At 36.6% G+C, this 21,865-nt stretch overlaps 1 pseudogene; it reads right to left on the bottom strand.

The window, feature by feature from the left end:
• Positions 1-11,151: 11,151 nt before the first annotated feature.
• On the bottom strand, positions 11,152-21,626 carry LOC127805599 (probable indole-3-pyruvate monooxygenase YUCCA10; annotated as a pseudogene).
• Positions 21,627-21,865: the final 239 nt, after the last annotated feature.

The following is a 21,865-nucleotide window of genomic DNA, read 5'->3' as shown; positions in this document are numbered from 1 at the left end:
AGCAGCAGCAGAAGCGTGTGGGACATGACATGAGGATCTTGGCCAGATCTTTGCTTGTCCCATTCTAAGGAAAGGTGCCAGGCTTTTTGGCAATGACAAAATAGAGCAAGCTCAAGCCAAGAGGAGACCTCCAAAGCTCATCCAATGGGGAAGTTCCCTTTTCTTTTAATTATTCTCCTCAATTATGCGAATCAATCTGTCTTTGTGACTTGCTATACACGTATTTATTGAGTTTATGCATAATAATAATATGAACAGTAGCTATCATTAAAAATTAAAGACGGTCTTGCAAAAAAAAAAAAAAAAATTGGAGAGAGATGCAAACTTAATTGATGGCTAGGTTAATTAGTCATCTCGTTTTTTTTTTTAATTTCTCTTAAACATCATTTATCAAAAAAATATTTTTTTTTGTTGTTGAAAATGACAGTCAAACCGTCTAAATCTATAAGAAAGAAATAATTAGAGGGTGTAGAGAGGTTCCCACGCAAATACTCTGATATTTATATCAGATATTGAAATAATGAAAATTGTATAACCCATATTAGAGACACACATTTTTAACAATCAGTGATTGCTTATTTATAAAGGGATATGGATCTTAGTGTTAGTACCCTAATACTAGATTTAGATAGCATTTAGCAGTTGTAATTAAGGAACTAATGATATAATTTTTCCAAATATAATAAAATATATTTTCATATTTTAAGGTCATATTTTCATTCATATCTCTCCAATCAACCATATGAATGAACTCTTAGATTTTTTGTCGAAGTCTTATTCTTAAGTGCTAAAAATATGTGACAAAAACTTTCGGATTAAGAATTTCTTAATATGATTCTCGGCCCTTAGATTTCTCAAAAAAGGGCTATGAGTAATCAATTACGGACTGACCCATGGTTTACTACATTTGATTAGTATAAGATACTAATGATAAAGGATGGTGAGTCGTATGTCATAATCCATGTGATGGATATAATAGACATGTGAGTAGATATTAGTTGAACATTTATCGAATGTGACGCGCATGATAGATCACATGGCTGATAGAATCTATGATTTATAATAGGTTTCGATTGTGTTATTGGTTCTCAAACTAGAGACAACACAATTGTTTTGTATGTCGATGTTAGGGATTTGCCATTGCTAAGAATCATTTGGCTACCGGGTGAAAGATGCACTGTGTGGTTCCTATATAGTGGCATAAGGAGGCAAGTGATTATTAATGGAATCTGTCAACTTCGTATATGAGATGAACATCCTATACGATCAGTGGTGGTTCTAATTGAAGAAACCCCTTGATATTTTACTTTTGTGAATATTGTTTTGATAATGACAAGTTATATGTCAATTAAACTTAAAAACAAAGTATATGATTCTAAGTTATTCAAAAATCAATTTCAAAAGTGACATATGATATGTTCTTCAAAAGTCTCTCTTCATTTTTTGTTTATTCTTGAAGTATCAAGATGATTGGAGAGGATTCAAGGTACCAAGTTCTTAGGTATCAAAGTGTTTTAAAAATTGAGTATTATTCATGCTTTAGGAGATTGGAAAAATAAAGCATCAAAATTCAAACTATTCTCCAAATATAAGAAAATGAAGCTTTAAGTAATCTCAAATGAATGTGGTCTTCCAAAAGAATTTAAGTCCAAATGTTTTAAATTTGCGAAGCAAACATTTCTTAAAGGTTGTTAACTAAGTGCTTGTTTTTGTCGACTAAGCCTTAGGCTTTGTAAACTAACAGACTCAATGAAATAGGTCTATCGACAGATGATCTCATTCTGTCGATTAGGTCTTGCTTTTCATTTGAATCTGTCGACTAACTTATCTATTTTGTTGACAGTTTGTTTTGCATAAATCAGTAACTACTAGTTTTTGGATGCATTTAATGCTCAACCAACCTCCCCAACGGTCCGATTTTTGGAAGTTTTCGCCATCAACTATAAATAGGTGGTTGAAGGATCATTTAAAGGCTTCAAGAACATTCATTGCTCAACTACCAAGTGCTTAAAATTTAATCGTGCTTTAAATTGTTGTTGTTCTCTCTTGTTTTCTTTTTGAGGCTTTGTATTCAAGTGTTCATTTCCATTCAAGCCTCTTATTTATTGTTGAGAGAACTTATAACTAAGAGTGTTAGCTCTTAAACTCTCTATTTCATTTTATTCTATATTTTCCTAGCAAGAGCTAGAGAGCCTACAGTGTGTTGGAGGAACTATAATTCCTAGTCATTGGACTAGAGGACCTACTTGATTTGAGTAGGGGGTTTTAGTGAATTTGATTTCAAAATCTTAGTGAAGAGCTAAGGTAGTGGATTAAACTTGATAAGTCGAAGCTGTTGTATCATATTTTTTGGTATATGAGAAAAAGTGTTTGTTGTGAAATTTGTCTTTGAAGAAAATCATATTTCGAAATAGGTTGTCATATTTCGAAACAATGCATAAAGAGATTTTAGGCGCGAAACCTTGTATGTTTGAAAGAATCCAAATGCTTGTATGTTGTTTCGAAACCAAGTGTCTATGTTTCGAAACACTGTTCTTATAGGTTTCATTGTTTGCAAAATCTGTATATCATGTTTCGAAACCTATACTGATTTTAAGAAGCATGTTTCGAAACCTAAGTCTCTGGCTGCAGAACATTCAATCGTTTATAAGTTGCTTAATGTTTTTCAAAGAAGTTTTTTTAAGCATGTTTCGAAACCTCTCATCTATGTTTCGAAACTTCTGACTATATGTCAGTAGAATCTTTTCAAAACAATGCAGCATGGGAGCTGAACATTTACTTAAATAAAAAGGCTTTAAATTCATTTTAAAATGTTTTCTCCATGCCCTGCAAATTGATTTATTAAATGGTTGAGTAGAGATCTATTTTATATTCAAATGTCCATAAGATTCCTTAAGAATCTTGTCTCCCACTTTTTTGTGTCTCTAAGTGCTTTGTCTAGCTGGAAGCTGTGATGTTTCGAAACCTGAGGGTCATTTTCGAAACCTTGGTCTAGTTCTTTGATGTTTCGAAATGCAATATGTATGTTTCGAAACCTACTTTCCTGAACTTGTCTCTAATGGTTATTTTAAGTCAGAACTTTGCTTTCCAACACATATATAGCAGATCCTCAAGATGCAAAGACAGACACCACACTCAAGACAAGAAAGAGCCGGGCACTTATCTATCTATACTCAAAAGAAACACAAGTTGCACTCACAAGCACATGTGAACGAAAACAGTTTAGAAGGGTTTCTATGAAGATCCTTTGTATCCATCTTCAAAGTGTGCTGTGTGAAGTGAAAAAGGAGAAGCAAGCTAAGAGCATTCTTTCATCTATACTCTCCAATCTTCAACTAAAGAGGTTTGTACAGCCGAGTTTTGGTAAGTCGTTTTCATTACACAAATCCATTGGGCTGTAAGAGATAAATTTTACTTATCTCATTTAAAGTTGTAAAGGTTTGAGTTGAGCCTAAAACTCACAAGTCGTAAGGTTCGAGTTTATCCCGAAAAAGCTCATTGTGGTGAAGGTTTGAGTTAAGCCATAAAAACTCACCGTGTAAGGTTTTAGGGTGAACCGTGGTAAAACTTTGGTGTGTTGATCACTAAGTAAAAGTGATTGTGGTTGAAAATCCTTCAAGTGGGTAAGCTTGAAGGTAGTGGAGTAGGAGGGTGCCGAACCATTATAAATCTCGTATGCCCGTGTCTTGTTCGTCCTATTGATTTATTGGTGCTATCAGTGCACTCAAAAGAATCGTTTTTCAAATGTAAAAGAAGTTTCAAAATAAGCTAATCAGAGAACAAGGTTTCGAAACATACTGCAGTTGGTTTCGAAACATACCTTCCAGTGAGTAAGATTTCGAAACATACTCACCTGTGTTTCGAAACATACTTAACAGAGAGGTCAGTTTCGAAACATACTTCTTCAGGTTTCGAAACCTGGTATCCTGCTTAGCTAAAATTCGTCAAGTTTGTCTAAAATCACCCAAATCCCAATTCACCCCCCCTTTTGGGATATTTCTGCCATTACATAGAACTAACAGAACCACTGTAAATTCTTGTGTCCATCTCTTGTCTATACTTTTGTTTCATTTATTGTTTCATTCACTTCTAAAAATCTCACTTGCATTGAATTTTATTTTTTTTCAAGTTTTAATTTTTTTTAACCCAATTCACCCACCTTTTGGGTATTGGTGCCATTGCTACTTTTATATCCCCCCCTGACCAGTGTACGCTTGATTGGAAAGTGTTTTCAATGTTAGAAGAAGTTTCGATGTCATCTCGATCACACCACACTTGTTAGTTCTATATAATGGCAAGTATATCCCAAGAGGGGGAGGTAAATTGGGATTTGAGTAAATTTTTGCCAGCAAAAAAAATTTGGCTTGCAGGACACTATGTTTCAAAACTAACATTTCTGTTAAGTATGTTTCGAAATATAGATAAGTATGTTTCGAAATCACACTTACTGACAGATATGTTTTGAAACTTATTAAGGTATGTTTCGAAATCTTACTCACTGATTTGCAAATTTTGAAACTCCTTTGGATTTTCAAAAACGATTCTTTTAAAAAACATGAACAAGGATAACAACAAGTAGGAATGAGAAATTAAGTACACACAAGATTTATAGTGGTTCGAAAACTTGCCTACTCCACTACCTTAAGCTTTTACTCACTTGAAGGATTTGCAAACCACAATCACTTTCAGTAGCGATCAATGACACCAAGGGTTTTACTACGGTTCACCCTAATTAAAACCTTACACAATGAGTTTTTACGGGCTCAACTCAACCTTACAATAAGATAAATAACACTTATCTTTTACAACCCAATAATTTGAATGTAATTAAAATACCTTACCAAATAGTTATAACAAACCTATTGGTATGGAGTGAGGAAAGCTTAAAGGAATGAGAGCTTTGGTTTTGGCTTGCTTCTCCTTTTTGCACCACAATGCGCACAAAGGAATGATTGAAAGGATCTCCCTTGAGAGTTCGTTAGAAGAGCTTCGTTCGCTTGTGCTTGTGGCAAAAATCTCTTGTAGATGTGTAAACTTGTGTATGCTTGTGAGAAAGAGTTTTCTTGTCTTCAAAGAGTTGATATATATAACAAAAAGATAGACTTTTGGCTAATTATAACCGTTAGAGACAAAATAAAAGAAGTAGATTTCAAAACATACTTATTAGGTTTCGAAACAACACATTTTTACACAGAGATTTCGAAACATACAATCTTTACAACTGGATATGCACCAAGAGACAAAATGAGTGGAAAACATCTATTTAAAAATAAAATGATTTGGTTTTATTCTCCACTTAAAGCATATTTGAAATTAAATCATCAGGGTATGAGGATAATTTCAAAAATAGGCTTTTAAAAATAGGTTTTGAAATAAAGTGCAAAAGCATTACAAAATTTTTTAAAATTCTTCTGACAGAGTCAGATGTTTCGAAATATGAAAAGAAGGTTTCGAAACATACTTTAGAAACATATTTCAAATTTTTTTTAACAAGGATACACTACTGACAGAGGTTTCGAAATATATATAGGTTTCGAAACGTAAGCTTAGTTTTCAAATAGGTTTCAAAACATAGCATATAGATTTAGCAAAACTTGAGACCTTATCAATATACATTTTGAAACATGTTTAGAAACATGACAGACTGATGTTTTGAAACATGATACATAAAAAAATTAAATTTATTCAAACATATCAAAGAGCATTTCGAATATGTATAGAAACATAATAGAACAGTGTTTCGAAACATAAAACCTTGGTTTTGAAACATCTTGCATCACACACATTTTCTCATATACCAAAAATATGATACAACAACACTGATCTTCGCATAGCTATTGAGTTAGTGAGTTTTATCAATCTATGACTCTCACTCGATCAGGATATTATTCGATGGAGGGATTATAGTATACGAAAATTATAAGTCCAAATAGGTTCTCTTTAATGTAAGACTTTATTACTAGTGGAATCACCCTGACATAATGTTAGTTGTCACTCATGGTCTTTCTGGATACATAGAGGAGATGGAGAGATCCTCATTGTAGACCAAAATAATTGGTCAGTGTCAAAGAATTTAACATGTCCTGATTGTTACTTAGTAGTGAATCTAGAAGGTCACACGCATATCCAGGTATGGTAGTTGACTAAGTGATTAAGGTTGAAATCTTCATTAAGAGTTAATGATGTCACTGTTAAGAGTTAATGGATCGAATTTAAAATATTAAATTAATAAGGAGCAACTATCACTGAGCGTTGCTTCCATTGCTGCCGCCATTCGGGCTTCCATCACTGCCGCTTCACACTCTGTTGTTACTGATTTTTTGCGATCTTGCTTCATAGTTGTCGGCCTTTCATGGCCGTTATTTGCTACCATAGGCCATCATCGCTTGGCCTTCTGCCATGGATTTCTTCTGTTGTAGCTTTTTCTTCGTTGGGCATTGTGTCATCACTACTCTTGCCCACCCTCACCCTTCTTCCACTTTAATTGTTTTGTTGTTCACCAAACCCCTTAATGCATATAGGGATATCTCCCCATCCTCTTCTTCAGCCTCCATAATTTCTTCCTCCTCTATTACTTCCTCGGCTGCTAGTACTTCCTCGTCTCCTTCTAACATCAATAATTTCTTTTTGCATTGGTGGCCTGGTACATATCTTTATCTACATTTATAGCATAGACTAGCTTGCCTTCCCTACTCCATGGTTCTCGATCTGCCCTTATAGAAAGATTTTCCCCCAGCCACTAGCGACAACATGTTGTTTTTCACCATGGGACCCACATTCACTACCTCCTTAACACCCTCACGGTTAAAGACCACAAATTTACTTTGAAAGGAAAACTTTTGTTTCCTTATTAGGGCCTCTACCATCATTTCTTGTAGCCGAGTGTCATGTACCTAGAGTTTGGATTGAAAATTGGAAGAATGAGGGGGAAATTTAGTAGAAAAAGAATAGGGAGAATTTGAAGAACAAGAAGTGAGAGAGAGGAAGATCGAGAGAGAAAGACAGAGAATTTGGAAGAGGGAAATTTGAAGAACAATATAGACATCTACTGATTGAAGGCTCTATATTTGAATTAAAAAAACTTCAAAGTTGTTGCAACATGACAATATCAATCACTTCCTAATGAATACAGGATTTATTTCATGGTTATAACATATGTGAGAAAATTACATGATGAAGCTATTTAAATCCCAAGACATGTATTCCAGTTCATGACTCAAGAAAGCATGTATGTATTAGTGAATGACAACACAACACTAACAAGTAGGAGAAATTAATCAAAAATTAAAAATTATTTTATAATTATGAATAATTTTAAAAAAACTACTAATTCTAATTTCATGCACAAATTATAGATATCATTAACTGCTTGGTGGGAGTCAATAAGACCACGTTGGCATAATATGAAACATTGCAAAAAAGAAACTCCATGTACTTGCTGATGAGCAAGATTTTCATTTTCCAAACCTTTTGAAAATCAAATTTTAGAATATTACAAACAGATTGCTATACTATATTTCGTTTCCGATAAAGGTATTTGCGTATAACTAATTTAATATCATGCAAATTTTGTGGCATCAATGTAACTACAATAAAAGTGATATTGTGGAGAAAACTAGTAGAAACTTTTGATTTCAGTTTCGACAATGATAAACAGGGTCTTTTCATCATCATCGTCACTTCTACAACAATTAAAAAATTCGAAGATAAATAATATTATAAATAAACAAATATTATATTTTCTTATTAAATTTTTTAAAAATTGATGCTTTACATTTAAATACTTTTAAAATTTACTATACAAAGAACATTATTAACTTTTTCCTATCAACAAAAGACCTCATATTCTCCTCAACAGGTGTAACAAAAATTTATATCAATCTAGAAGTACTATAGGTCAAAGTAATGACTGAAATGTTCATTTCATATCTTTTACGTATGATAATTATATTATAGGTTAACCTTTTATCACATCATAATTCCATTCCCTTATGGACTTACTTAAATAGCTTAAGAAGTTGCATCACATTTAAATCGTAGGTTTTATACAGTTAGAGTTGAAATTCAAGTTATTGAAAGTAAGGAAAACCACTTATCCTTTTTGCCTCCCCCTATTGCCGGTTGTAGCGACCATCACCGCTGCCATCGCTAGTTGCAGCGGCCATCGCCACCACTGCCATCTTCGCTACCCATCTCTCTCTCCCTTCTCCCTCCCAAATCCACTTCTTCTCTCTGCTTCCCTCATTGCCTCCATCGTTGCTCTCTCTCGCTCATTCTGTCAATCTCTCTCTCTCTCTCTCTATATATATATATGCATTTCTGTGTGTATATATATATACACAGAAATGAGAGTGCATTGTTGACATAAATAAAAGTGTATTTCTGTCAACAAAGATGGTCCAGTAACACCAGATGAAAGAGGATATCAAATGAGAGTGTATATATATCTCCCAGTTGTTGCAGGCTCTAAGGATGAAGGAGGGTCGGGAATAAGAATGCATTTGCCTTGAAAACAATTTCTCTCCCCTCCCCCCCATGGGAATTTATTTTTCAGTAAAAGTGAGAAAAGAGGGTCATACGACCCTAAGTGAAAAAAGATTTTTTATGAAAAATTTGATCAATCAAACACTTCAAAAGTTGAAATTTGGGTGGAAAATGACCATTTTCCATGGAAAAGATGGCCACAGGCCCTTAAAGTTCAGCCATTATCAACAAAAGGCATATCAATAGTCACACCTTAATTATACTCATTCATTTACTAAGAAACATTGAATGGTGCATAATTAAAATAACAATGTTACTATATTAAAAATTAATTACAAATAAAAAAAATATGCATAACTATAACTGTAGGTTCATTTTATGTCTATTAAAGCTTTTTTTTAATTGAAAGTATACTATTTATTTTCACAAATCCAATTCAAATCTTAAAAAAAAAATAAAAATCATCCAACTATGATACTGAAATTTAATAATATATATATTGTACAAAAAAAAATCAAACAATAAGAATAAAATAACAGAAAATATTTTACACTAATCTACAAAGCTAACAAAATCTATAATATAGTCTAAAAAAAATTTATTCCAAAAAAAATTAAAAATTAATACTAACAATATTTAAAAAAAAATATAATCTAAATATTACTATTATTTATTTACAAGAAAACATGCGTATCATGCAGAATAACGCCAACTATAATATATACACATAACAGCGTACTTTCCCCCAACTTCCTCGAGAAGCTTTACAATATATAATATATACATATATATATATTTATTCAATGCCTCCAAATTTCTTTTTTCCCCAGCTTCAACGAGAAGCTTTATAAGGCCTCCTGATTTCTTTTTCAATTTTTTTTATACATATATGTATAAAGTAAAAATTAAAAAAGAAAAAAGTGATAGGTATTAAATGGAGCAATTAAGACATTAATGAGATTATCAAGTACATGTAATGTCTTCTTTCTCAATTTATTTGATTTAGTTTCTTGTGACTTGAAATTTTATAAGAGTCGTTATTGTATTTTTAGACTTTTTGGACGTTTTCCACAAATGACAACAATTATTGTTATCTAGATACAATAATAAATTTATTTGACTAAAAACGTCGTCATCAAACCGCCTAAACCTGCAAAAAAGAAAACAATCAGAAGGCTCGAGAAGGTATCTGTGCAAATAATTTAATACTTAAGTTATACATTGAAGATAATGAAAACTATATTAAAACTAGTATTAGAGACTACCTTTTTTGGAATGAGTGACTGTTCATTTATAGATGGATATTAAATAATTTTAATTAATCTGAGATTATAATTATTATAAATAACGATTATCTTAATTTTTTCTAATCTTGTTAGAATTAAAATTCTTATAAATAACGCTTATCCTTATTTTTTCTAATCCAGTTATGATTAAAATTGTTATGGATGACATTTATCACTTGTAAATAACGTTTATCTTGCTTTTTTTTTAGATAAATTTTTTTATGAATGATTATTTATCCCAATATTTTAAAATCCTCTTAGAATTAGAATTCTTTATGGATAATTATTTTTTTTCTTAAAATATTTAGAGTGATTTTTGAATGTCAGAATTATCTAGTTTACGCGTTTGTGCATGACCCCTGAAAAATTTACGTTTTTTAATCCAAAAAATTATTTTGATCTTTTACCTATAACATAGCAATTTTAATAAAAAATAATTTGGGGTTCTATTTGATTAGGATTTGCTTGGGCTTGAGGTGAAATGAGTTTATTTTAGTAATGTCGGGGTGAAATTTTTTTGACTATGCATTCGAGGGCCTTAAACTCAACTGAAAGAATTTTATGAGGTTGACTTGAATCCAACACAACTTATCTAACTCAATCCACTTTAGCCATTTTTTAATTTACCAAACACCTACCAAAGAGTGTTTAGATCTCAATTCAACTCAATTCACCTGCCCATTCAAAGACAAACACCTCCTTCCTCGTTCTCTAGCTATACGTGACCATGTTCAATTATTTTATATCAAAGTTTGAGTACCATCATTTGTTAGTGATTTTTTTTTTTTTTGATAACCCAAATATTCGAATTTTGCTTGACAAATTTTAGGGAGAGCAACCTTCCCTCCTGATTTATCTTTCGGGTAAATTCAGATGCGCTTACAATTTATACACATTTGGAGTGAACTTTCGAGAAACGACTACCCTTCCCATGAACCTCACATTTACATCGTGCAGGCAGGACTCCTAGAGAGGCGATAAGACACACCATAACCTTACCCTCACGTGAGTGATTTACCTTTTAGTTTTACTGTTGTTTTTCAACCTTATTGCGATGCCTTTCAATTAATGCTATCTCCCAGCAATAATTTTGTTTTCTAAGATGGCACAAGAATTCGAATCTCTAATACTCCTACTATCCTTATTTGTTAGCGATTTTTATTTTGTTGCAAACCTTATTTCTTAAATAAATATCTTATATATATATAAAAAAAGGAAAATATATAAGAGGTTAATTTCTCGACTTTGATCTTAGAGGTATTTATATACCAGTTCACCAAGTCAATGGATTATACGCCTTTGTGTTTGATCTATTGGTATACCTTCAAATAACAATTTTAGATAAGAACACATGAATTTTTTTTAAGATCCTTATTGGTGGTTACTCGTTCGGGTTTGGGTTCAAGTTCGATCTCTCGGGAAACAGAGCTTTGTTAATATCAGCGGCGATGTTCTGAGCATCCATGGCAGCGCCATATAGTCCTCTCCTCGCAAGCCCTACGCAGTATAGGTCATTCTTTCCCTTCCAGTGGTTTGGAAAGCTGTGACGACCCAGAATTTTCTCAATTTTTAATTACAACCAACTAACATCCCAAATACATGGGCTAGGGTTCTGCCCCAAATAATACAACAACGGAAGGTAAATGAATATGAAACACACTACTCAGGGGTTTAATTATACATAACAACACAATAACCAATCAAACCAAACAAGCCACAATAACTGAGCCCTTGATCATAACTCGCACTTCACGGATCTTTGGAGTCGAGATTGCCCTGTACACACAGTCACCTACGACTGACACACCAAAGTGTCTAGCCACGACGTCAGCTCCAACACTTGGAATGATGCTAAAAACAAGATGACCCACAAGGCTCAGCAAGCATAACAAAAGAATATAGGTAAGGCTAGGTATAGACCTTCCACACTGAAGTGCATCCCACCAAATGCAGGTAAGAAAGAATAAACCAGAAATAAACCACAATCGAAATATGCCTCTCAACATAATAATGACAATGTTGGGAATACATCCCTCGCCCAGAACACATCCCACAAAGTGTAATGCTGCATATAGAAATACCATGCCATACCGTGCAATAGGATGTCCAGTGCTCAATACAAATATATACCAATGCACATAATGGTCTCTGGGGCCCACATAAAAAATGTACATTCTAGCACCCAAGTCCTAGCATACAAACTTGCCACAACCATGAACTGGCTGGCACAAAGCTCATGAGTCTGAGGCTCCCACAACATAATCCACATGAGGCCTGAGTCATAGCTATTTGGAGCCCAGCTCCCACTCATAGCTATCGAGGGTCAACTCCATATCGCAGTCCATATCAAACGGTAACCATGCAATGTAACATATAATAAATGCAATGGCTCTTACAGCATTAACATGATGACAAGGCCCCCATAAGCCAAGCATCAAGCCATGCTATGCCCACATAAGAACTCACATAGGAAAAATGCTCTAAATGCACATGCTCACCTATCATACCCAAATCGGCACTCAGTAGGCCAACGGGGTTATGCCAATGTGCACACTTTCTCGTACATACAAAGCATGACTCCCAATGAATGTAAGCCCAATTCCATGCACTACAATAAGGGTGTTCAAAAAAATCAATCGGTCGCGGAAATCGCTCGCACCAAACCGGACCGTACCTGAACCGCACGATTTTTTTTAAAGAGGCGGTTTGGTGCGGTTTGGAAAACCTCCAAACTGCGGTTTCATGGTTTGAAGGTTGGCGGTTTGATTTGAAATCGAATCGCCCGATTATACTTTAATTATATTAATATATATATATAATATAAAATATAAATTATAAAATGAGAAACGCGACAGGGTAGTGGGGTGTTTAACCCAGTAACCCTAAATCTCCAAATCACTTCTCTCTCCCCCTCTTCGTCTCTCCCCCTCTTCCTCTGTATGCATCGGCGACGGCAACGCACCCCTTGCCACACCAGGTCTCTCACCGACAGACCCATGCCCTCGTTGGTCGCCGCTACCACGCACCTGGCCCTAACTCACCCGCGGCACCCAAACACCGATCGAGGCGAGAGTGACGAAGCTTGCGACGAATCGACCCATCCTCTCTCCGATCGCCGCTACCACGCACATGGACTTGACCCACTCGTCGTACCCAAACACCGACTGAAGCCAGAGCGACAAAGCTTATGACGAACCAACCCCCGCCGCCCACTGCACCAGACCAGCTCACGACGCCATTTCGATCAAGGTACTGCAATATCCTGACTAAAATAAGATGGGTTCGAAGCTTTTATTATTTGGAGCAAATCTTTGTCGATGAGCGTGTGTGGAAGTTTGGTGATGGTGAACTAGATTGGGAGTTGTTGCATTTCTAGCAAACCGGGGAAATCGAATCGCACCGCACCGTAATCTATGGTGCGATTTCTCCTCACCAAGTCAGACCAGTTGGTTTGCTTAGAGGTTCAAACTGCATGTGCTGTTCGACGAATTTTCTTGGCCCAAAACTAGCCCAACCAAATCGTGTACACCCCTACACTACAATATCATGCAATATGCCACATAATGGTAGAGCCAGTCGACAGTGACCAAGTACCGGTTTACAATTCGTGACTAGGAACAACTAGTCGATAACCGTCTTCGGCTCGATGACGGTTCACCCCAGTGTCACCAAACAGTCAACATGTTACCTCACCGGACGACAGCTCACACCGCCTGTTATTACCACTTACACCCACATGAAACCACAACCACATCATGATACAAACACATCAAGGGTGGATGTCCGGCGGTACCAGCTTACCCAACCTGTCTATAGTCTCTCGTAACAGCTGATAGCTGATGCCCATACATCCAGCCATCAATTGTCACGACCTAATAGTCAACAATCAGTAGCTTTGTACCCCACACCCTATAACTCACATGAACATATCCCGAGACTCCCGGTTATAATAACTCACCCCAGAAGGCACCCATAACCACAACTGACTCACTAGGAATCTAGCCCCAATCAGGTTTGACATCATTCTTTAGGAAGTAAGGGCAATACAATACCCCATAAGCACTTATCGAATAATACCCCATAAGTCTCCTATTTAATTTAACTCAATTTAATTCCCACAATAAATATCCATAACATAAATAAATAATTTCCATAACCAAATTAGGTGAAGGAAGGAAATGAAATTCATAAATCGAAGGAGACTCGCAAGGAGTAGGGAGCTGGCCTCTAATGAGCTGTTTTCAACGTTTTTACGCCCATACACTGTTTTGCTAATACATGCTAAAAAATAATTTAATTCAACCAAAATTAGCAAAAATCATGCCCTAAATAAAATTTCAATCGTATAGATTAATTAATACACGTTTCCACACTTACCTGGCTATTTAAACTTGGATTAAACCAAATTTAATCTTGAATTTTTCCTCAAAACAGCCCCTGCGCAATGCTTCATTTTCTTCTGATTTTTCCTACCTTCGTTGCTACTCAACCATGCCATTTACACATTGTTCTTAGTCTTAAAAGGAAAAAAGGAAGAAGCATCAGATGCTACCGCATGGGAGCCTAGACTGTGCCCATCGTCTGTTGTTTTGGGGTTGGGTTTGCTAAAAAGTAAGCAATTTTTGTCCCCCAGCGCACGCAGCCTCCGCAGATCGAACCCACGTCCTCACTGAAGCCACCCTCGCGCGCTACCACCCACGCTAACCACCATCTTCAACATATAAATGCACCAAATTAATTTTAAAGCAACCCCACCACAATTTTTGAAAATTACATTTAAACCCCATTGCTTCCAAAAATTACCACATACACCCCACTTATCAATAACTCTTATACCTCAAATTTTTCGAGAATTAATTATCCATCACTCTAACAAAAAACAAATTAATATTTCCTTTAAACCCATAAATATTCAATAATCACCATAAATATAATAATGAATAATTATTAACTGCTCCCAATTTAAGTTAATAATTGTTAGTTATTCTTGATTAAATTAATAATTATTAATTATTCCCGAATTATCGGATGTTACAAAAGCTTAGCTTTGATATCCCCATCTTCCCCCAACAGGTAATCGTCTCCCTGTTCCAGAAGCAAACAAATAAGAACAAGTAGCTAGTAGGCAAAGAAAGAGATTCGTATGGATTGATCGCAATGTTCTTTGGAGTGGCCTTTGGGTTTCTTACTCACAACCACTTGTGTGTTGATGTTTTAAAGCCGGTGGCGAAAATGATCGCGTCAAATGGGTGTGATCTACCGTTCTCAAACTCTACATCATCTCCATTCACCCTTGATATTGCCGACAACACCTGTTCATACAGTTTAAGGTTTAAAGTTTTGCGTTCATATACAGTAAGACACACCATTACCACGATAACTTAATAACTAGTCAGGTGGTAGTTCATAATTATTGTACTTGAACTTCCCCGGACTTGATCTTGCTACAAGTTCCAACGTCGATAATCGGGTACTTGCCATATTTGAGTTTCATGGAAAAAGGCCCTTCGGTAGGCCTTTGAATCTTGTATTTGGTTAGGTCTCCATAGCATAGTCAGCTAAGCATCACTTGCAAGGCGTCCACAGCGTATAATGGGATGTATTTCACCAGAGCCACAACCAAGTTTATCATTCCTCTTGATATAATGTGAATCTGCATGTTCTAAATGTTGGGAAAATCGGGCAATTTTCCCCAAAATCAAAAGCACAAAAAATAATACCCGACAAAACTATTGAATATAAAAATAAATAGAACTCCAGAAAATTAACGAGGTTCGACCAATATGGCCTACGTCCTTGGACACCACCAAAACTTTCACTAATATCAAAGAGAGAAAATACAAAGTGTGTAATAAGAGAAACACATACAATTGAGGGATACAAGTGCAATAAATGCCAACTTGTGGGATGCCTAATACAAGAGGGGGAAGGGTGCTTTTATAGAAGAAAAGGACCCCTCCCATTCCACTGCCCACCGATGCAGGATATGGGAGGGAGCCAAAAAGACAACAAATCTCCACCTTGGCGAATCTCCCAAATCCCATCCAAATTCCTCAACAATCTCTTCAAAGAATCAATCCTCAGTAGTGTCTTCAAATGCGCTATGAAGCGCCAACTTCAAATACTAAGAATATTAATCAAGTCCAAACAATGTTGGAACTTGACTGTTGTCACAACCTTAGTCATCATATCAGCAGGATTTTCAGCAGTTGGATCTTCTGAATCTGAATCTCTTTTTCTTCCAGAATTTCCCGTACTAAGTGATATCTTACGTCGATGTGCTTCGTCCTTGCATGATAAACTTGGTTCTTTGCTAAGTGAATAGCACTCTGACTGTCACAATGTACCTTAATGTACTTCTGACCAATTTCCAGTTCATCAAGGAACCCATAAAGCCAAATTGCTTCCTTCACAGCCTCTGTAACTGCCATGTACTCTGCTTCTGTGGTAGATAGAGCAACTGTAGACTATAAGGTAGACTTCCAACTGACCGGTGCCTTTGCTAACGTGAACACATAACCAGTTATAGATCGACGTTTATCCATATCACTAGCATAGTCGGAATCATAATAACCAACTATGCAATTATCCACTTTCTTATCCCGCTCAAATACTAAGCCAACATCTATGGTGTTCAGAATATACCGTAGAATCCATTTCACAGCTTGCCAATGTTCCTTTCCAGGATCATGCATATACCTGCTCACAACTCCAACTACTTGTGAAATATCGGGCCTTGTACACACCATAGCATACATTAAGCTACTAACAACTTTTGCATACAAAACCTTTGACATATACTCCTATTCCACAGCACTCTTCGGAGATAAAGATGCACTAAGTTTGAAATGAGGAGCTAACGGGGTACTCACAGGTTTTGACTTTTCATTCGTGCTGAAACGTTGTAGTACTTTCTTTAGATATGATCTCTAAGTCAAACAAAGCCTTCATCTTTTCCTATTTCTGATTATCTCCATGCCGAGAATCTTCTTAGCTTCAGCTAAATCTTTCATTTCGAACTCCTTATTTAACTGAGCCTTCAATTTTTCAATTTCTCCACTATTCTTGGAATCTATCAGCATATCATCAACATATAGGAGAAGATAAATAAAAGATCCATCCTATAGCTTGCGCAAATACACACAGTGATCATATTTGCTTTTTGTGTACCTCTGCCCCAACATAAACTTGTCAAATCGCTTGTACCACTGCCTCAGAGATTACTTCAATTCGTATAACGATTTGTTTAGTTTGCAAACCCAATTTTCTTTATCAGCAACTCTGAATCCTTTTAGCTGAGTCATATAGATTTCCTCTTCCAAGTCATCGTGTAGAAACGCAGTTTTCACATCCATTTGAACTAATTCCAAATTCAATTGCGCTACCAAGGCCAGCAGTATTTTAATAGAGGAATGTTTCACAACTGAAGAAAACACTTCATTATAATCAATACCTTCCATCTGAGCGTAGCCTTTAGTCACTAACCTTGCCTTGTAGCGAACATCATTCTTGTCAGGAAATCCATCTTTCTTTGCATATACCTATTTGCATCCAATTGCCTTCTTTCCCTTCAGTAAGCTGGCCAGCCTCCATATCTCATTCTTCTTAAGGGATTGCATTTCTTCATTCATAGCTTTCCTCCACTTTTCATTTTCTGAACTTTGGACAGCTTCATTGTAAGTGGCAGGAACTTCATCATTTACAATTGGAGATGCATAGGCCACTAAATCGATAAATCGAGCAGGTTTTCAAATCTCTCATTGTGGCCTTCTTGTTGCTATTGATTCTTGTTGTTGGGGAGGTTCTTGGGTTGGAACCTCTTCTCCGTCTGACGACTCCTCTGCCACAGGAGTGTCTCCATCTGACATTGCTGGGTCAATTCTTCTTTCAAACTCCACCTTCTTTGGAGTATTCTCTACCTGCTGTGGAGTATCATCAAGCTCCTGCACAACTTCATTTGTTATCTTTTCCAACATGGCAAATTCATTAAAGGTAACATCCCTACTAAAGATTATCTTCTTTGATTCTGGACACCAGAGCTGATAGCCCTTTATTCCAGAAGTGATCCCCATGAACAGTGTTTTCTTTGCTCTTGGATCCAACTTAGATTCCTTAACATGATAGTATACAGTGGAACCAAATACATGTAAGGAATTATAATCATTAGCAGGTTTTCCAGATCATACCTCAAAAGGTGTTTTTCCATAAATAGCAGTTGATGGCAACTAGTTAATGAGATGACTCGCATATGTCACATCCTCAACCCAAAATTGTCTGCCCAACCCAGCATTGGACAACATACACCAAACTTTCTCCAGCAATGTTTGGTTCATGCGCTTTGCCACCCCATTCTGTTGTGGTGTATCTCTAACTGTAAAGTGTCGAACGATACCTTCATCTTGGCAGACCTTTTAAATGGATCATTTCTATACTCACCATCATTATTTGTTCTGAGTCGTTTGATCATTCTTCCAGTTTGAGTTTCCACCATATTTTTCCATTTAAGGAAACATCCCAACACTTCATCATTTTTCTTCAAAGAATACACCCATACTCTTTGGGAATAATCATCAACAAAGGTCACATAGTAGTGTTTACCTCCCATAGATACTGTCTTGGATGGTCCTCACACATCTAAGTGAACATAATCTAGAATACCCTTGGTATCATAGATTGCAGTGCCAAATTTCACTCTTGTCTGCTTCCCCTTGATACAGTGCTCACAAAAGTCTAATTTGCAAGTCTTGACGCCTTCCAATAATCCTTGCTTGGCTAAAATTCGCAAAGATTTTTCACCTGCATGTCCCAAACGCACATGCCACAGTTTGGTTACTTCTGTATCCCTGTCATCATCTAAAGCTACTACTGTTGTTGTCCTAATAATTGCATTACCCTGATAGTAATACAAGTTATTCTTCTTTCGTTTACCTTTCAACATTACAAGTGCGCCAGAGAACACCTTCATAACTCCATTTTCTGCAGTTACCTTCAATCCCTTAGACTCCAATGTTCCCACAGAAATGAGATTCTTTGTCAAACTCGGCACATATCTTACATTTGTCAGTATTCTGGTTGATTCATCATGATTCCTCAAATGGATTGTGCCAACTTCGGTTGTTTCACAAGGTGTGTCGTTTGCTGTGTAAACAACTCCTCCATCAAGTTCTTGAAAGTCAAAGAACTAGTCCCGTTTGGGACACATATGGTGGCTGCAAATTGAATCCAAAAGCCAAGCACCAGAATAGCTTGTTGAAGACGTAAGAACTAATGAAAGGTCTGAATCCTCATCATCAACTTCAGCAACATTTGAGACGGCTTTCCCTTTATCAGATTTGCCTTTAGCTTTTAACTTTGGGCAGTCCTTCTTCCAATGGCCTTTCTCCCGACAAAAGACACACTCATCTTTGTTCGGTCTGGGTTTCGAATTGGATCTCCCTCTCATTCCTTTCTTATGGCTTTGCGAACGGCGTCTTACAATCAATGTTTCTGCTGCGCCATGCATTATTTCCTTTTTATCTTTCCTTCTCAACTCCTAGCTATACAAAGTAGCAAAAACTTCACTAAGAGACACCTGAACCTTCCCGTGAAGCAGAGTCGTCTCAAGAAATTCAAACTCCTTGGGAAGGGATCCCAACAGCTTCAAAGCCAAATCCTCATATTTGAACGTTTCATCCAAATTCATCAAATCAGCTACCAACAGATTAAAGGTAGTGATATGATCATTTATCATGGTACTAGGAACATAAGTAAAGCGGAACAATCTTTTTTTCATGTAGAGCTTATTCTGACCACTTTTCTTTAAAAATTTCTCCTCCAATGCCTTCCATAGTATACTGCCAGAATTTTTCTTCGAAAATGCATACTTTTGCTCTCTGGACAAGCATGATCGAATTGTACCCCACGCCAAGTGATTGATGGTCTTCTAATCTTTTTCTTCAATATCTTCTGGTTTCTTTTCTTCAATGGCGATGTCTAGACCTTGCTGAAAGAGAGCGTCTACAACCTCGCATTGCCACATGCCGAAATGACCTGAATCGTTAAACACCTCCACTGCAATTCGTGTATTCGCCAGATTCCTCACCCAAGTGGACGAAGAAGAAGCTCCCGATGTGGATTGTTCTGAACTCTTTTCGCCTTCCATCTCTGCTATCTTCTATATTCAATAGTTATCAAAATGGACAATCCAAGAAAATATTTCTGATGTGAAAGATCAGACACAGTTGTAACCATAGAGCATACTAAGAAAAACTTGGCCAAAAAAGGATCTTTTCTGATGTGGAAGATGAGACTCAACTGCAACCACAGAGCATACTAAGAACCTTGGGCTCTGATACCAATTGTTGGGAAAATCAGACAATTTTTCCCAAAATCAAAAGCACAAAAAATAATACCCGACAAAACTATTGAATATAAAAATAAACAGAACACCAGAAAATTAATGAGATTCGACCAATATAGCCTACGTCCTTGAACACCTCCAAAATTTCACTAATATCAAAGAGAGAAAATACAAAATGTGTAATAAGAGAAACACACACAATTGAGGGATACAAGTGCAATAAATACCAACTTGTGGGATGCCTAATACAAAGGGGGGATGGGTGCTTTTATAGAAGAAAAGGACCCCTCCCATTCCACTGCCCACTGATGTGGGATGTGGGATATGGGAGGGAGCCAAAAAGCCAACACCAAACACATGATCGTTCTAATTCCTATCAGAATCACTCATTAAACAAAGAAAAATATGATCATACAGAATACTTCGTAATATCATTTCGTAGTTCTAACGTTAATTAACGTGTCTTTCTGCAAAATGATTTTCACGTAGAAAGCCCCCCCTCCCCCCCCTCCCCCAAAAAAAAAGAAGAAGAAGAAGAGATCATACGTATACAGGTGTTTTGTATGAAAATTCACATAAGATGCTAGGACTTGGGCAATTAAAAACAAATTTGATAATTGTTTTGTTTTGTCAATATAACAATATTAAGGAGCTATGGCAGTAGCATGGCATTCTATTTTACATAAAAGTCCGTCATATATGTACATAAATATAGAATGATATATATGGTAACATCAACAAAATATTTAATGGAAATCATTAAGAAGTGCCAGTGACAAATAATCTTAATTAAAATGGCACCTTTTAGACAAACATTCGATGAAGAATTGAGGTTGTTTTGAGATTAAGCTAATTAAAGCATGAATCAAAAGTGTATAATATTGAAAACAAATCTGATCTTACTGGACTCTGAATGGCTATGGAGGTTTTGGCACTATGGTTCGACAGATCAAGAGCAATCTCCATGCCAGAATTTCCAGACCAACAACCAACACCCTTTTCCCTCTGTATTTCTCTCCACTTTTAAACTCAGTTGAGTGGATAACCTCCCCCGTGAAATCACTCAACCCTTCCACCTCCGGGATGAACGCATCGTTGGTCTCGTTGGTCGCCGCCACCAGAAACCTGTCGCAGTACTCCTCCACCTCGTCAGAACCAACATTCCTCGCCCTAACTCTCCACTTCTTCTCAACCTCGTCGTAGTTTGTAGACAGGACCAGTCTCTGGTACATGGGTTTGATCTGACGGTAAGAAATGTACCAGGTACTGGACAAATTGCTTCCTAGGAACATATGTGGGGAAGGAGCTCGGAAATGGCATGTGGGGGAGCTCGCAGAACTGCTTTTTCTGGTGAAGGTGAAGGCGGTCGTACGATTTCTTCTTCCACAGGGAAGCGAAGCAGTCCTCTCTCTCCAGAAGGATGTTCGGTACTGAGAGGTGGTTTAGGCAGGTGGCGGCGGCGGCCAGGCCGGATGGCCTGCGCCCACCACGATCACTTCCAGCAATTGCGTTTCCATAATTAATTGGGTGGCGGTGGTTGTGGTTCTTTCAAGTGGGTTGCTTTATCAGAATTAGGGATTGCAATTGCAACCAAAACCGTGGGGAACCGAACCGAAACCAAACCGGTCAACGCGATTAAAAACCGTTTGACTGGGTAATGGTTTGGTTCGGGGAAAAATCGAACACTATTTCAATGGGTATGGTTTAGTTATGGTTTTCACTAAAACCAAACCAAAACCCGAACCGAAACCGAATC

This window comes from Diospyros lotus, chromosome 7, assembly GCF_014633365.1.
Source record: "Diospyros lotus cultivar Yz01 chromosome 7, ASM1463336v1, whole genome shotgun sequence".
Lineage (NCBI taxonomy): Eukaryota > Viridiplantae > Streptophyta > Magnoliopsida > Ericales > Ebenaceae > Diospyros > Diospyros lotus.
The sequence above is the reverse complement of the archived record's forward strand: the minus strand, read 5'-3'. Positions and strand labels throughout refer to the sequence as shown.